This window comes from Schistocerca serialis, chromosome 3 (assembly GCF_023864345.2).
Source record: "Schistocerca serialis cubense isolate TAMUIC-IGC-003099 chromosome 3, iqSchSeri2.2, whole genome shotgun sequence".
NCBI classification, from domain to species: domain Eukaryota; kingdom Metazoa; phylum Arthropoda; class Insecta; order Orthoptera; family Acrididae; genus Schistocerca; species Schistocerca serialis.
In genome coordinates, this window is record NC_064640.1 from 381,245,269 (window position 1) to 381,264,621 (window position 19,353).

Below are 19,353 nucleotides of genomic sequence, written 5' to 3' on the forward strand. Positions count from 1 at the left end.
ACGTTGCAAGTCTCTCCTCTACTTTGTCGATGTGCTGATGACCTCTAGGATCTTCAATAGGATGAAAATTCCTTTCGAAAATATCTGACAGCGCGTTTGCTTTCTCTTCCGTCTTGTGGACTCACGGTGCAGTAGCTTCAGGCGGCGGCAGTCGAGAGAGCGGGCGGCAGAAATGTACACTGTGTCGCACGTTGCTGCATCTGGCTGTAGTGATGAGAGTTTCTCCTGCCAGCGTCGATTACGACAGTCTGTGAGTGTAGCCTTAATCTGCCTTCTCAGAAGGTTTACACGCCTCTTGATGACTGGATTGCGCGTGAGGCTGCAAACCTTATTAAGGCGGCTCCTTTCATGTATCATGGCCAGGATCTCCAAAGGCAGTATGACAGCAGGGCGCTCAGAACGTATTATCTGTTGTGTCTACGAGGTAATGCATCAGTGGCAGTGTCGCTTAAGGCGTTGACAATTTCATTTACATTAGTATTCGAGTCAAACTGAACGTTGCTCAGCTGGTCCATCAGTTAACGGCGGAAGACCTGGCAGTCAGTCTTTCTGGTGTTCAGTTTCGCGGTGACGTTGGTGGCCTCTGCTGCCAAGTACAAGGTGACTAAAAGATGATCAGATGGCAGCACATATAGCACTGTCAAAGACAGTGTCTCAGCGTCTTCGTAGGCTGTTCACTTCTTGGTCGGCATAGCGTGACAAAAATTAGTAATGAACTGCCAGATCATGAAGCACAGATAGTAGTACAGAAAGAAATAAAGGCAGAGTCATATCACAAATTAGTAAAAAAAAATTTTTGGGATATGTGTGCACTTTTAATGGAGGCATTTAAAGCCAATTTCGAAGGGTGCAGTACAGACGACATGAGCGACAAGTGTAAAACATTTCTGGAAACCTTTATCACTTTCCTTAATACCTCTTTCTCACTAAAAAAGTGCAGGCACATATGCAGTAGTAATAAGCAACCGATGTTTATAACTAATGACTTTAGAATGTCATGTAGGACGAAACGGGTACTGTACCACAATATGAAGGCCAGTCATAACGTCACTACAGACAACACTGCAAAGTGCTGAGAGATTTTATCAAACTGGCTAAAACAATGTATTATAACAAGAGAATAGAAGCTCTCAGAACATAACCAAATTTTTATGGTCAATTGCGAAAAAATGTATCAGGGCAGAATATGGATGCTCACGTCTCTTGTCTGAGAATGGAACTGTTAGTGATCCATTAGAGTTCTACAAAATATTTAATAATTACTTATTGTCAATAACCGGCTGGTTAAATAAAAATTTTATCGGTACATATATTCAGAATTATGGAAAGCTTGTTTTCCGAGAAAACTGTATCACATGCAGCTATAGGAAACAAGCAACGACTGAATTGAATCAATTACTACATCACTAAAGTGTAAATACTCACATGGTGATGATGAAATGTCAATTAGGATTATGAAGATCGGTGCACTATACGTTAATTCTGTACTTAGTCATCTGCGCAATGAGTCTCTCAGGAGTGGTCAAATTCCTGGCAGACTGAAATACTCGTTATTGAAACCAATTTATAAAACCCGGAAAAGTGCGAGTAGGACTCGCACTCCAAGGGTTCCGTACAAACTTAATTATGTGTGCAGATAATTCATCTATCTCGAGGATCTCGACGATTTTTCTCTCTTGTCGATATCGATAATGGCGAGATATGTGTCCGGGAAATCCTAAGGTTTTCGAGACTGTATTAATTTTCAGTTTTAAGTTCAAATTTTTTGTGTGGTTTCGCTTTCGCTACTGTAACTTTATTTTGTCAATTTTGGAGTTATATTAGCATGCTTTGCTAGCTCGTAATTGAAGATGCTTTGAATTCGTCTGCTCTCGTCCCTTTTGCGATTACTGATAAAATTTGACGGAAGTCTCCAGAGAAGGAAACTGTACAGCCGCCCATAGGACTATTGTTGTTACGAAAAATGTCGTATTGTTCTGTGGAACACTTCAGTGGCTATTTTATGGGATATTGGAGCCTCATTCCAAACATGGACGTGCAGTCGTGTATCAGTTACGAGTTTTACTTTGCTCTGAAGCACTGGAGACGATATACATGCCTTAAGCATAGATTCTGATGGAATGTTCGTAAGTAGAATGAGCCGGCGTGACGCGGAAGTCAGGCGGCCCTACCCCTGTCGTCGCTAAATGGCAAAGGAATCGTTTTCACTGCGGCAGAGGAGTCCTGTTTATTGTAGTTCAGCCAGTTAGCTCGAAATATTTATAAATTATATACATAAAGCTTCCACTTGAATCACTTTACCTCTTTACTGAAAACCAGATCAAAATCTTCACAGCAGTTCCTAGGATTTTTGATAGGTTACGAATGCAGTGTAAGTATGTAATTGCAAAAAATATTTTTTATTTGATATAACTAGTAATTAATAATTTTCGGTTTTTTCCCTTGTACTGTAAAATCCTGCTTCTTATCAAATTTCATTATTCTAGATCAACGGGAAGAACCGTACGGGTCTTGATGAGTGAGTTTGGGAGTATCAAAAATTAGTCGTACCTTTTCATTACAGTGTCTAAATGGTTAAAATTTTTACACCACCATGGGTCATTACACAATAGTATGTGACATAAGTTTCAACTTTGCGTATACGTCTAACCACTACTGACAAAAAATCGGACAGACAGCCAGACAGACGAACGGACAAAGAAGTGCTCCTATATCGGTTGCGTTTTTACCGACTGAGGTACGGAACCCTAAAAAGAGTGAAAGAGGTAATGTTCCGGCGTATCGACAAGCGCCGGCACGAAGACGAAGATCGCAAGAGCAAAGAAGGCGGTGAGACAACGCCAGCCAATAGCCCACTGAAACGGACCGCATCACGACAGGAGCGCTCTCTAACCGAAGAGAATATAAGCGCCGCTCCTGCTAGCCTCGGCCGGACAGTATTAGGAGAGCACTACGATAGCAGTGACGTGTGATAAATAGCAATTGCTTACATGGACCCTGTATAAGCAAAGGACTCTGACTTATTTGCGTGTCGCCCATCGCCTGCGACACCATTGTAATTCAAAGTTAAGTATTGTCAAGCAGCTTTATTGAAATAAAACTATTAATGTTATTTGCTTTAGGCGCCCTATACGTGACGAGTGGGAAGGACCACGCAGGTAACGTAAACAGTTACCGTCCAATTTATTTGCTACCAGTTTTTTCATACGTTTTTGAGAAAGAAATGTATAGGGGAGTAGTGGCACACCTCAGTACACATAATTTGCTGATACAGTAAGTTCGGCTTTAGGAAAGAAGTATACACAGAAAATACAATGATATTAAAAAAAGGATTTCACTGTGTGCATCTAGATTACTTTTGTATAAGTTGGAACATTATAGGATTAGGGGAAAATCTCAGCAATGGTTCATCTCATATCAGGAAAATAGGAAGCAGAAGGCTGTCATCCAACGTACATAACAATGAAAATGTGTGTAACTGAGTGGGGCTTCCAGAGAACAGATTAACTGAAACAAAATGCAATGCAAAGAGTTTCTGACACGCAACTCCAGTCAAAGCGAAATTCTATGGTCAGAAGCTGGGCAGACAATCAGTGATGTCGATCATTTTAAATTCTTATGACTGAGAGCAGGTGAAAAATTTACATGGAAGTAACGCATTCAAGATGTTGTCCAGAAACTTCACTATAAGATTGATCTCCAACGTCTCTGACAGTGAAACACGGTTCGTCTGCTTTGCTTATTGTCACTCTATTATGTCTTATAGTGTTATAGTCTGAGACAATTCTGTGCAATCACAGAGAATATTCTTATCCAGAAAAGGAACTGTTAAACAGAACTGCGGTGTTGCTCAAGCGTGTGACCGATGTGATGATGTCTCGGAGCTATAACTCTGCCGTTCCTGTACATCTGTTGCATCGTGGGATGTGTTGTTGACAATAGTGACTCTTTCAGATGCTGCAACATTCATTCAGTGAACAGGAGGCGGATAAACGATATACACTTGGGTAGCACTTCCTTAAGCAATGTACAGGTAAATTTGTCTGTTCAGCAGGTTACGTTTTCAGCAGGCTTCCCGCAGAACCGAAAAAGCTGAATGATACACCTCCAATTGAAAAGTTTCCATGTGACACACTCCTATTCTCTACAGAAGTTCCTCGTAGTAGTTGAGAACTTTTCTCTGTAATAAAAATATGGTTCTGGAGACGAGCAGTGTTTCTTTCCATGGGTGGTTGCCACTTTTCTCGGGCTGCATCCTGTTGTCCAGTTTGCGGTGCTCTAGTGGCGTGCGACATTCTGGCGTCTTGTTGTTTTTGCTGGTTCAGAGGCAGATGTCCCCTAACGCATCTTCTTGCGCTTTTGTAGGCTTCACAACCCTTGTAGCTGTCTGGATACCTTAGTCATAATTGCTACCACTGATATACTGCAATGGCGAGTGACGTGAAACAATTTTTGGCATCTGTAGCATTGCACTGGTCCCCGACCGCCGCCGAGATCTTCAACCTCGACTTCCAACACGCACAGCGGAGTAAAATGGAATATTTCTCGATGCTACGGTATGTTCCACAATATTGCAACTCGATGGGGTGTGATCTTTAACGCTACTGTCATCTTCATGCGTGTATCAGTGGTGGCGACGTATATTAAGTCTTCAACTGCGTCTTTGACATCTTCATCTGATGAAGACGTCGGAATGTGACGAACGACGGCTTTTCAAACCTGCCGTTAGTCGGGCACGAAAGTGAGCAGTTCCAACTTTATCCAGCACTCTGACATTGTCTTCAGTAGCAGAGAGGACAAGTTTTAGCTTGTCACAAACTGCTTGCTTGGCTGTGAAGAGCTGCATCCAGTTGTTCTTCAGTCATTCGTAATGTTTCTTGTAAGTATCTGGAAGAACGATCGGCGATACCTTCTGCTTGGGTGTTGTTTTTATTGTTTGCTGTTTAGCATCACCGTCTTCCAGCGTTGCATCTGCGTCTTTAATAGCATTGTAACGATTACTGATTTCCAATTGTGGTTCTCCGGTAGCTCTCCTCTGTTTACATTGTCTCATACATGGTGATTTGAGAGAGCCATCATTGTTGGCTGCAGGAAGGTGCTGATTGTCAACTGTAGCAACAATTGATTCACTGTGTTTTTGTGTATGGTTTTCTGCTGTTTTGGCTTGTTGACAGAACATATCTTCTTCGCAGGACAAACCTGAATATGTAGTTTTGTCAACGTACAAATCCATACTTGTTAAATCGTACAAGGTGCCCCTGTTGCCATTGCAATATTCATCATAAGTGGAGCGGTCGATGTGGTCACTAGCGGAGCAGGTTATGTTAGGCCCCAATCGCCCGAGGCCGCGCGCACACATCATTCCTGCTTTGATGCTGTAGCACGACTGGACTAACATAGTACGTTGGTACAATTCTGCGTTGTTAATGGAAGTCTGCAAGTCACATATGTGATATAAGTGCTTCATACCGAACTCAATAATTACGTCTGGTGGATTTTTCACTTATAAATTAAAAATATTGTCAGGCCGTAATCACACTAGAGTGCAGTTCCGAAAACAGGGCCGTCACTTATGCACATTACTTAGCACTGAAAACACGTTTATAACTGACACCAATGTACAGACAGAACTGAACTCCTGGACGGAGAGCGCTGCTATTTATACAGACGTCAAACATTCAAGAATATGCGAACATTATGAACGTAAGAAATTTTTACAACTTTCGAGAAATGATAAAGACTAAATAACAGATAACTACTGGGAGGTCAGGTTTGAACTGGTGACCCGCGTGAGGCCCGCCAGCGACTCTAACCGCTACGCCGCAATGCATACAGCACAGATTTGGGCATTGCCTTCTTTGCAGGAGAAACAGAGTCAGATTCATAAGCTCTCATTGGAGCCGACTACAGAACTCTGGATCTAGATGTTTTCAATGGTCCTCCGTCTGACAACGCTGGCAGATCCTATCGTTCTGTTCGTGTTGTCACATCCTTTTCACTATGATCAGCAACGATGGTAGCCCTTCCCGTCAAAGATTAGCAACCGTCGAGAGCGTCGTAAGTTTTCTTGATCGAGTAGCCCCCATCGGCGATCTACTTCTCAGGACTGTAGTAAGTTTCTATGCGGTGGATATGGACGACGTCTTTGTGTTTCTGTCTTCTTGGTAAAGGGTCGTAATCCTCGACCCTGAGTGTGACGTCGGACAATCGACGAAGGATACGATATGGCCCAAAGTAGCGTTTTAGAATTTTTTCCGATAGTCTCATTTTCCGCACAGGCATAAAAATCCATATCACGTCTGCTGGGCTGTCTCTCACTGGTCAGTGCTTGGCGTTACAGCACTCTCGGTCCATTTCCTTTACGTACAGGAGCCGTTAGTGAGCCACCTGTCTTGCTTTTTCGGTCCTGGTTATGTCTGACAGGTAGAAAAGCAAATTTTAAATATAATCTTAAATCATTTCTCCAGGAAAACTCCTTATATTCGATGGACGAATTCCTATTTAAGAACTGGTAGACTGTAAAAAGAAGCTTGTTTTTAAGTGTAGTTACATAACTAGGAATAAAATAATAAAGTGTTCATTAATGTTAAGACAAATCATATGTACGAGGCCTGTTCAGAAAGTAAGCTCCGATTGATTGCCAAATTGAAACCACAGTGAACATCAGAAATATTTTACTTGTAACAATTAGCTACACCTTTCAGCTACTTCTCTACGTAGTCGCCGTTCTGACTTAGACTTTTGTCATAGCGTTGTACCCACTTTTCAATAGCCTCATCATAGAAGGCAGCCGCCAGTGCTTTCCGTCAATTCTCCACTCTGGCCTACACCTCGTTGTCTGTGTCAAAATGTTGTCTTCAAATATAGCGGTTCATGTGACCAGAGATGAAACTCAGGGGGAGACAATTGCGGACTGTATTGTGGGTAATCTAACATTTCCATTTGAAAACGATGCAGGAGCATCTTCATTGCCCCTGCAGAATGCGGCTGAGAATTGCCGTGAAGACGAAACAGCACGACAGTTATGTAATGTTAGCTGCATAGCTTCAGGCGAAATTTCTCACCAGGCCCTCGTACTTGGCGGCTGACACTATTTTCTAGACATCTTTACGCACTCACTGCGAGCTCAGAAATGAGAAGAGCGACGTGATGCTAACTGGGGTTATACTAGAGACACTACCCAACACATCTGTGCAAAGCTTTATCGGATTTTCATAGTCGTTTCCATTTCGCGACCGATCGGAGCTTACTTTCTGAACGCCCCTCGTACATATACTGTAAACTGACTCGTTACACCTCATTTCGATAAAAGAATCGTTCAAATGATCTACGAAATTTGCAACTAACTAACTGAGTTGTTTCATGTAGTCACCCTGATTATCGTCATGTGGAAACTGGAACAGTGTATCGTTTCGATCTCGCGACCGTGGGGCAGAAAGAACAACGTGAAACCTGTAGTATCTTGCTTCACTGTGTTAAATGCACATGTCGCAATGAGGGGTATCGTATCCCAATCTCTAGCTTCGACATCATTCTTGTGTTTTTGTCCGTTTTCGTACACCAGTGTGATGTCTTACTGCTCAAGCCCCATCTCGCCAGCTGATCTGACGAAACCTTCAGATGGAAGGAGGGGAGGACGATTGGGTTTAACGTCCTGTCGACATCGAAGTCAATATAGACGGAGCACAAGCCTGGATTGTGACAAGGATGGGGACGGAAATCGACCGTGCCAGTTGAAAGGAACCGTCCCGATATTTTACTGGAGCGATTTAGTGAAATCACGGAAAGCCTAGATCTGTATGTCCGAACGCGGGTTTCAACGGTTGTCCTCCCGAACGCGAGTCCAGTGTGCTAACTACTGCGCCACCTCGCTCGGTGCGAATCATTCAGGCTAGTCAGCCAGCAAAGAGGATGGTGGTCTGTCACAGTGATGAACGGTTTGCCAAATAAATACGTCCAGAACGTGTTGATGACCAAAAGAGCAACAGGACACTCTTTATCGTTTGTTCAGAAGTTCCTTTCGGAGTTGGAGAGCTCTCTAGAAGCATAAGCTACCAACTTTTCAGCACCTTCGTGAATTTGTACAAAAATTGCACCCATCCCATACCCACTAGCGTAGGTGTGAAGTTCTGGCTTGGTGTTCTCGTCATGCTAGGACTGGAGAAGTTAGTAGCGTCTCCTTAAGGACAAAGAAAGGTAATTTTTTTACCTCATACCAGGAAAATCTCGCGTCCCCCTGCAGTAGTTCTTGCAAGAGAGGTGTCTTAGACGGAGCGACTCACTGGTAATACGAGTACATTCCGGGGAAACTTCTCACATCACGAATGTGCCGAGGAATTGGAAAATCTGCGACTGCTCTTATTTTTTCTGGGTTGGGACGGCCTGCATCGCTATTTAACTAGGTGCCTCAATATTTTTATTTCTTGGGTGACAAAGAGGCGTCTTTTCGGCTTGAGACGGAGGTCTGTGTTCTGAACACATTTCAGCACTGTTGTCAGACAGCTTAGTTGTTCTTTAAACGTCTTCTAAAAAACAACAGTCATTCAGACAGCAGAGACACGTCGTCCATTTAAGGTGGAGAAGTAGGTTGTCCATAACACGCTCCAAGCGATACATAGCCAAAACGGAATAACTTTTAACTCGTAGAGGCTGTCAGGTTTTATGAAGGAAGTCTTTTCTCAGTCAGCTTCGTCAACCATGATTTGCCAATAGCTTGTCTGCATGCCCGTAGTTGAGAAATACTATACATTTTTCGACCAGTCTGAGTTGTCATCAATGTGCAGAAATGGGTAGATAGCTTTTTTCGTGATTCTATTCAGTCGTCGGTAGTCGTCACCGAAATACCATGGGGTGTCCTTCTTCTTTATAAGGAGCAAAGGAGAGGACTAATAATTCTCTGAAGGTTCAATCATGTCATCTTGCAGCATCTTCTCCACTTCCTTCTGCCTTCAACCGGCAACACCCGATATGAGCGCTTGCTATCGGCGGATGTTCCCCATTATAGACATGATGTTTTGCGTTGGGCAGATTGGTCTGTTTTTTCTCCACTCTGAATTTGAAAGCACCCGAAAATTGGTGCACAATGTTTAACACTCGCCGACGTCATCCTCGATCAGGCCAGACCCTATTGGCAATTCGATAGTAGCTTCCTCCACTGCGTCGTCTGTAGTGGCAGCGGAGGACGATATTTCGTCGGTGACAATGAGCTGCGCATCCTGGACTGGTCGGCTGTTACTACACTCATGCCTTTAGGGATGAGTTGTGGACACTTGTGACAATGAATGATTCAAAGATCCCCTTGTCCACCTGTAATACTTACATCGTCACAGGTACATAGATTTCTTTTGTGAGCCTGACCACCTTTTTGGAATCGACAAGAGTTTCACAGTTTAACCCGTCTTCAGTGGTAATGAACAACTCGGAGCAGTCTATGCTTGTGTTTGTTGGAATAGCTTCGTCAGTCTGGAACTCTGATCTCCCTCAGTCTATGAGTGCTTGTGATGCCTGCAAGAAATCCCAACCGGGATAACACCAAGACTACATTCTATTAAAACGAAAAATTCGAAGGACTGTGTCTGGTCACTGATAGTTATTGTTGCAATACATGATCCTATCAGATGGACGTATTTCTCATTTGCGACCCTCAGCACAACAGCTTTTGTATCGCTGAACGTAGTCTTCTTTAGCTGTCGACGATAAGCATTCTACATTACAGAAAAATAAGCTCCTGAATCGGACAGGTTGGCCGTTGATGATTGCGTCAATGAGACTTCCTGACATCTCGGTGACTGTCAGCCATAAAGTATTTCCATCTGCAGCGGCCTCATCTCCACAGATAGTCGGGTCGCTTAGTTTTCCTGAAGTGCGGCTATGCGAGCGGCAGGTACCGGGAAACGGCGACGGCATGTTAGGGAATGGCCACGTCCAGAATACGGCGATGTACATCGTCCCACAGGCCGACTATAAGAATCTGCAGTTGACTGAGGTGAGTAGAACTGTTGTGATGGTTGACGTCTGGCAGCATAGTAGTCGTTGAACACTCGTCTTCTCTCTTTGCGGTACCGTACAGAATTCCAGAACTTTCAAAGTGGAAACACACTTGCATGTCGTTCTCCATTCTCTAATTGTCTGTCATTCCAAGGGACGGTGTTCTTGGCGGAGGAGTTGGTTGTATCTGCGTTGGTCGAATGGTGGGTGGTTGTTTGACGGTTGCGGCATGTGTCCGAGATGGCCGATTCAGTTCTTCATGGCGCGTTCCACTGATGGCGGAGACTGATACTAAAGATCGACAAACCTCTTCTTCAACACTCTTATTTCCTCCTGACGTATGGGGTCGACATTACGACTGCTATCTCTTGCTTACTAGGTGCGACGGTTCTGGCTGCCACAAACTACTGTAGCTCTTCTGTTACTATCTGACGTATGAGAGAGACGAGGTGCTGGTGGGGGTCTTCCACAATTGTTATGGCGAACACATTCGGGATTCGATCATACTTATTTCATCCGACTCTTCTCTGTTGCATTTCTTCGATGTGCTGGCACCACTTGTTGAATTCCTCGGTTGTTGTGACATCCATTACCAGAAGTGCTTGTTAAATGTTTGCTGCGACTCTTTTCATTAAATGTGAAGTTCTGTCGACTTCTGTCCTTTTCCGATTCACAATGTGGTGTAGGATCAATACGTTTCTGTATGTCTGACTGTCGTTTCTGCACTGGTCTTCAGTTGTTCTTCCGCTAAGCAAACTTGCTGCTGATTGCCATCAAATGTCTTTTTTCGTTCTGACTGGTATTTGTCTCAGTTATGGATCTTCTTTTCGTCCAAATAAAGGTACACATTAGCGAGACATATTAAGTCATCTACTTTGTTGTATTTGTTGACTCGGTTGAATACTTTCACCGATTTCGTATTGTCTTGACCAGCGTTTCTGGGAAACACTGATTGATGCCTGATGTGTAGCTGGCTTTTTGCTGCTTTGAAATACGTCAGTTAGCTGAATATACCGACCTTTGTAACGATGGAATGCTTACATTCTGGTCGCTGTCCTTGTAGGCGACGGCTTTTTCGTTGCCTAATTTGTGTCACATTGATGTAGATATTCTACATCTACATCATACTCCGCAATCCACCTAACGGTGTGTGGCAAAGGGTTCTTCTGGTTCCACTAACTGAGTCCCCTTTCTCTGTTCCACTAACGAATGGCGCTTGGGAAGAATGATTGTCGGTAAGCCTCGGTATTAGCTATAATTTCTAGAATTTTGAAGTACCCCGGCGCCTCCGCCAAATATGACTATAAATTCTCGTGACTTCTTCACCCTTATATCAATTCGCTACTAGCAGTTTCTTTAAAATATTCAGCTCTTTCATTTTCTGGCGCAGTGACAATCCCAATAATCTACACACAGTTACGTTAAAATACGTCCACTTACACCGACGAAAATGGCACAATAGTTCGTTGATGCATCCGTACATGTAGGTTTCCTAAATATGCTGAATTCATGTCCTCCAGCCTTCTTTGTTAGTGTTAGATCTAAGAAGTTTATAGAGCCGTCATCCCCAAACTTCACTCTGAACTTCATCTTCGGTTGCTGGGACACCGTCTGCCGATCTAAATACATGGTGTTTGTGATCTTTAGCTCCGTATCAAACATATGGTTCAACAATGGACACACTTTTCAATATTCTTTGTTACGTAATACAGTAAAAGCGTATTATGTGTCTGTCGAAATAACAGGATACCCAACACAAAATTTTAAAGTTTAAATGATAGTGTATTTTCAAGAAACGCATTCTCAAGAAATTGTTATGAAGTCTGGACTTATGGTTTTATTTATACAGGGTGTTACAAAAAGGTATGGCCAAACTTTCAGGAAACATTCCTCACACACAAATAAAGAAAAAAATGTTATGTGGACATGTGTCCGGAAACGCTTAATTTCCATGTTAGAGCTCATTTTAGTTTCATCAGTATGTACTGTACTTCCTCGATTCACCGCCAGTTGGCCCAATTGAAGGAAGGTAATGTTGACTTCGGTGCTGGTGTTGACATGCGACTCATTGCTCTACAGTACTAGCATCAAGCAGGCATTGTTGGTGATGTCTTGATTGGGCCCCATGTTCTTCCACCTACGCTCAATCGAGCACGTTATCATGATTTCATACGGGATACTCTACCTGTGCTGCTAGAACATGTGCCATTACAAGTACAACACAACATGTGGTTTATGCACGCTGGAGCTCCTGCACATTTCAGTCGAAGTGTTCGTACGCTTCTCAACAATAGATTCGGTGCCTGATCGATTAGTAGGGGTGGACCAATTCCATGGCCTCCACGCTCTCCTGACCTCAACCCTCTTGACTTTAATTTATGGGGGCATTTGAAAGCTCTTGTCTACGCAACCCTGGTACCAAATGTAGAGACTCTTCGTGCTCGTATTGTGGACGGCTGTGATACAATACGCCATTCTCCAGGGCTGCATCAGCGCATCAGGGATTCCGTGCGACGGAGGGTGGATGCATGTATCCTCACTAACGGAGGACATTTTGAACATTTCCTGTAACAAAGTGTTTGAAGTCACGCTGGTACGTTCTGTTGCTGTGTGTTTCCATTCCATGATTAATGTGATTTGAAGAGAAGTAATAAAATGAGCTCTAACATGGAAAGTAAGTGTTTACGGACACATGTCCACATAACATATTTTCTTTCTTTGTGTGTGAGGAATGTTTCCTGAAAGTTTGGCCGTACCTTTTTGTAACACCCTGTATATGAGAAATGCACTAGAAGCAATTCATGAGTTCGGAATGAAGCACTCACGCCACCTAGCGGCAGTTACCTTCCGGGATTACACCAACAACGTGATGCTACCACCCTATGTAGCCTGCACGTTGCATTTAGAATTGGACGGCTTACTCTGTACTCGACATACTCAGGTACGTTTTGGTGCGTTGGTTATAGATATGGTGCAATAACGGTGTTCTGTATCTTAGGTTGTATGAAGGTTGGTTACTTTATTGTTCTTATCTCTTCAGATGTGAAGATGGTTAAATTGGACCGAAACAGGCCATAACTTTAAAAATGTATGCAATCTATATCAGCTTGTTAGTACTTCACCGTGCCTTGTTTTCTTCAGACATGCGGAGAAATAATAGACTACTTTGAACGTCTTTCCCTGCACCTGAATATTACTACTATCCTCCGCTGTCTCAGTATCTCCTGCAGGTTCAACACCACCCACCAGCATGTTCATATGTCATTTTGTGCCATGTTTATCTAGAGGCTCACTGATTCTGTAGATTTTCAATATTGTTTTCATTCATAGGGTCCTGTGATACCATATGAACCAAAAGTACATTGTCATGGAACAAGTCAATACACAATTCACAGAAATGCGATAAAAATTAGAAGAGTCTGAAAGGACAGACATTACAGATGCTCGACAGGTGAACCACATTAGTTCTATTTCTAATACAGTGGATGCCAAGATATTCGCAATCAGTGAAATATTTCGCTCTAAAAAAGTCTATACCTTTTTTTAAAGAAACATCAAAACGATATGTGATTCTATACACGAAAGACAATATTTTATCGGAAAAGAACCTAACTACAGCGAGGAACGCAGTAGTAAGTAAAACGAATCTACCGCAAGGTAGGATTTCAACTTAGATTTGAAAATCTAGTTTTATCACCTAAAGTTTGCACGTAACTTCGTGTAGAGTTTGTTAAGGATGTGTTGTGCAAATGGTAATCGGTTTTTCATCTGGTGTGATAGTTCCTTTTGACTGGATCGATGTTGTTAAGCATATATCGCATGAGGGGAGTACGTGTACAGGGATGGTGGTGTCAGATATCCGAAATACTTGAAGAACAGCCTTCACAGAAGTCGAAAATTTATGCTGCAGGTCATTCTGACTGCTCCTTTTTGGGCTAAGAATAGTCTTTGTGCATATAAAAAATGGTGTGAAATAAGCTACCGCAGGATACAATAGAGCTAAAGTGTGCCAGATACACAAGCTTTCTCATTTCAGTAGAGTATTCTTCTAGTAACCTGAATGGGACGCTTTTAAGAGAGCATTTTATCCATCATTTCCAAGTATTTATTGTGTTCTACTCCAATGACTATTGGAAATAAGGTTTCTTTTGTACAAGAGTTTCATATCAGAAACTATATGAATCGCGTTTATTTATAATTTCCAGTCTAATCCTTGTAAGCAAAGCGCACGTGTATCCCAATGTCCTATCTGCTAACTCATTTTCATTAAATCCAGTCTGTTCACAGTGACACTTGCGACATCAGAAAACTGAAACAAATGAATCCTCTTTCATGGTTACTGGCAAATCATCGATGCATACGGAGAAGTGCAATGGACTTAGAAAAGAATCATATGGCATTTCCCACTTGATGGGATCCCAGTTTGATTGGATATGTTCCTAGTTTTTGACATTGGAGGACAAACCCCTCCTTCCTATTTGCTCAATACGAAAGGAAATATTGGAGTACATTTCCCTTAATTCCAAAATGTTGCAACTTATGCAGAAATAGAGCATGGTCCGCACGAGGAGACACATTCTGCCCTCAGCTTATCATTTATCACTGCATATGCCTTTACTACAAGTTTTGGTTACGGATTTTGCTTTGGCACATGGACGAACAAGCACTGTCAAAAAGCCTTCAATGGCACACTACGATCGGTCATTTTTGATCAATATAAGTAAACGTCGTTTGACGGACAAAAGACCTGGTTTATGCACAACAGCAAGTACTTGCTTTGGGGGCAACGTAAATGTAGAAATTACGAGTATGTACATACTTTGTATGAGGAATATGCGTGCTACTTGCATTTCGTTACGCTAGCTGTTACTTTGGAAAGTAAACTTTGGCTGTTGTCTTTCTAATGTAAGTGTAACTTTTCCAAAAACCTGATACTGGCTAGTCACCAGCCGAACACGAACGTGATTTTTTAAAAACGCGCCGCTGGAATGGCTGTTTAATTTGTTTAATTACTGTCTTCTTCCTTGGATGGTCGTGAATTTGTACTAACTTCTTTTAATTAATATACACTACTGGTCATTAAAATTGCTACACCAAGAAGAAATGCAGATGATAAACGGGTATTCATTGGACAAATATACAAATATATTACACTGGAACTGACATGTGATTACATTTTCACGCAATTTGGGTGCATAGATCCTGAGAAATCAGTACCCAGAACAACCACCTCTGGCCGTAACAACGGCCTTGATATGCTTGGGCATTGAGTCAAACAGAGCTTGGATGGCCTGTACAGGTACAGCTGTCCATGCAGCTTCAACACGATACCACAGTTCAGCAAGAGTAGTGGCTGGCGTATTGTGACGAGCTAGTTGCTCGGCCACCATTGACCAGACGTTTTCAGTTGGTGAGAGATCTGGAGAATGTGCTGGCTAGGGCACCAGTCGAACATTTTCTGTACTCAGAAAGGCCCGTACAGGACGTGCAACATGCGGTCGTGCATTATCCTGCTGAAATGTAGGGTTTCGCAGGGATCGATTGAAGGGTAGAGCCACGAGTTGTAACACAATTGAAGTGTAACGTCCACTGTTCAAAGCGCCGTCAATGCGAACAAGAGGTGACCGAGACGTGTAACCAATGGCACCCCATACCATCACGCCGGGTGATACGCCAGGATGGCGATGACGAATACACGCTTCCAATGTGCGTTCACCGCGATGTCGCCAAACACGGATGCGACCATCATGATGCTGTAAACAGAACCTGGATTCATCCGAGAAAATGACGTTTTGTCATTCGTGCACCCAGGTTCGCCGTTGAGTACACCATCGCAGGCGCTCCTGTCTGTGATGCAGCGTCAAGGGTAACCGCAGCCATGGTCTCCAAGCTGATAGTCCACACTGCTGTAAACGTCGTCGAACTGTTCGTGCAGATGGTTGTTGTCTTGCAAACGTCCCCATCTGTTGACTCAGGGATGGAGACGTGGCTGCACGATCCGTTACAGCCATGCGGATAAGATGCCTGTCATCTCGACTGCTAGTGATAGGAGGCCGTTGGGATGCAGCACGGCGTTCCGTATTACCCTCCTGAACCCACAGACTCCATATTCCGCTAACAGTCATTGGATCTCGACCAACGGGAGCAGCAATGTCACGATATGATAAACATCAATATCGATAGGCTACAATCCGACCTTTATCAAAGTCGGAAACGTGATGGTGCGCATTTCTCCTCCTTACACGAGGCATCACAACAACGTTTCACCAGGCAACGCCGGTCAACTGCTGTTTGTGTATGAGAAATCGGTTGGAAACTTTCTTCAGGTCAGCACATTGTAGGTGTCGCCACCGGCGCCAACCTTGTGTGAATGCACTGAAAAGCTAATCATTTGCATATCACAGCATCTTCTTCCTGTCGGTTAAATTTCGCGTCTGTAGCACGTCATCTTCATGGTGTAGCAATTTTAATGGCCAGTAGTGTACTTAGTTTATTTGTTACGTTAAATTCTTTAATATTCCCAAAAATGACAACAATATTTAATTTGAGCAGTCGTGCCTACTTATCTTTCAATAAAAAGCACCGTACATTTATTTGAGAAGCTGCATAAGGTCAAATAGTGACTGAGCCAGGAACTTGTTTACGGCGATGTACAAAACAGACTAAACTCTACATTTACATTGACAGTCTACCTCACTTTAAGGTTAAGACGGATAACTTATTCACACCTGGGTTGGTTTATCTGCCTGTGTATTTAGTTAAGTAACGTAGCGCAAGTGTATTTTGGTTTTGGGCGGTAAAGTAAAGTAAGTGCCAGATAAAAATCGTGTTCGTAAATAAAGTGAAAAGACGGTTAAGAGTACAGAACTGATACGTAATTATATTATTTTTGCACCGTAACTGGAATTTGTTCTCGCATCAATGAACGATGTAGCTAAACTGCATTAACGCGGTGAGGTGCTTCAAATTTAAAAAGGAAATGAGATTTACATCACAGGAAATTTACCGGAAAGTGCTAAAGAGGAGGGAGCGTACAGTTTTTTTATTACAGGGTTGTAACCAATATGGCAATCATTCCAGAGCTCCCCACAGTGTTTTACGGTGTCAAACCATAGCACGCTGACGGCGGTGATCCATCTACTGTACGCGCAGATAGAATTCTTCGGGAGCAAACTGTTAGCCAATTCCAAACTACACTTTTTCAGTTCATTATTTCACAGCATAAACCGTCTTTTCAGTGTTATGCGTTTGTTGTCTATATCCTTAAAGCTAATAATTCCCATTTGGTCCACAGACATTTCCCCCTCTCACTCTGCTCGCCCGGAATTCTAACTTCAGTCAATATAATTATTACTTTGCAAAATGTTAACTTCTTCTAACGCAGTCAAACCCTTGAAAGCTTCACTGTGCTGTCTTCTGAGCATGAATCTAAAATTCCTGTTTTACACATACGGAAATGCGCTCTAAATTCCGTCAAACAGAAGTTTTGTCGCATTACTGTTGGTGATACGGAGGAGCACTTACGAAACAGGCTATTTTCTACTCACGATAAAGCGACAGCTGAACTGTTGATTCAGCAAGATAAATGCCGTATCGCCAGATCGGTAATTGCGTTAAAAATGAAAGCAAGAAGGAAAATTAGATTTTAATGTCCTGTCGACGACGAGGTCATTATGGACGGAGAACAAGCTCGGATAGGACTAGCATGGGGAAAGAAGTACGTTTAATTTTGGGAATCGACGGGAAACCTGTATCTGTGTGGGAGGAAGGGAATATGAACCTCGATCCAATAGAATTCAAGTGCAGTATCGTAACAGCTGCCCCACTTCACCCGGTGAAAAATAAAGGAGTAATGCCAGAATGAAACAACAATATGATACCCACGTTTTCCAGGTCACATTCAAAAATGAAAGAAACTCACTTTTCTTATTGGCAGTTGTAGAATCGGTTTGACACAAAATGAAACATTATCACCCACGTAATTACCTAATTCTGCTTAAGCACTTATCCGTTATAACCAGCATCCACATCCGCAGGCCACATTTCCATGTATGGCGGAGGGTACGCCTGTCGGCATATGATTAATCCTTGTCATCTTCCAATCCCGAGTGGTGCTGGGGACAAAAGACTTTCGGTAAACATCCGTATGTTTTCTAGTTTTTTCCTATTTCCCCGTCATGACATTTCACAAAATGTATATGGCACAACGAATATTCTGCCGACCTCTAGTTGGAATGTGCACTGTAGGAGTTTTAACAGTAAACTTCTCCGCGATGAAGAACGCTTCTTTCCTGACGTCAGCACAAGAGTTTAATGAACATCTCCGTGAACCTCTCAGGCTTACGAAACGAAACAATTGCATAAAGAACTGCTTTTCATTGGATCTTCTCTGTGTGCTCCGTTAATCCAGACTGGCGACCAATACTCAAGAATCGATCGAACGAGTTTTTTTGTAAACTATTCATTTCGTACATGAATTATTTTTCTTTCGGATTCTTCCAATTAATGTTAATGAGGCTGTGAGGGCACAGCTGAGTTTCCGTCATACCCCTGTGGATGTCGGAATGATCCGAATCAGAGCCCGATAGTTACGGGCTCATACGCCTTTAATAAAGGTGTTGCGCAACGGTTAACTCAGAGGAAGAGGTGGCACTAATAAACATGCGGGTGATCCTCTGGCCATGAAATGAAACAGTGTTCCACATTAATCTCTGTTTACTACAAAGTTCCCTGCTAAATACATGCGTGAATAGGAAATTATTACAGGTTCTATTCGATCTTAAGACATCCAGAGAAGAAGAAAACTGAAAATTATTTACATGGGACAGTACTAATCTGACACTTGGAAGTTCCGGCAAAGATTGGTCAACTTAGGACAACGGAATAAAACTCTAATCTACGAATGAGGTAAATAAATACAAAGTCGTAGAGGATACAGGGTGGTTGCCAGAATTCGCCAGAAGGATGAAACACTACCACACGGAAATAACGTAATGATCGAGCCACCAGTCATTCGAGAAAAGCACATGATCTGTGGAATATACTTGATCCCAAAATCGTGCCTATAAACGCTCAGAAATTCTCATATCCTGCTTGCTCAAGTTACAATTTCTCACTCTACTCAGCACTCAGTAGAGTGGAAAGTTGTGAGTGCTGTCATCCGCTGCAGACTGCAACGGATCGGTTGCTGGTAGCTAGAACAGCCCCTGTCTACATATATAAACGTGGTCCTCTCTCTCTTGTCTCCAGACTAAGTGTATTCTCCGGTGTCTCCAGCAGAAGTTTTCTCTTCATGATGCCCAGATGAAGAGTGTTCTCTACTAGCACAGAGTTCTTTCTCCTTTTTACGATTCGCACAGTTCCCAT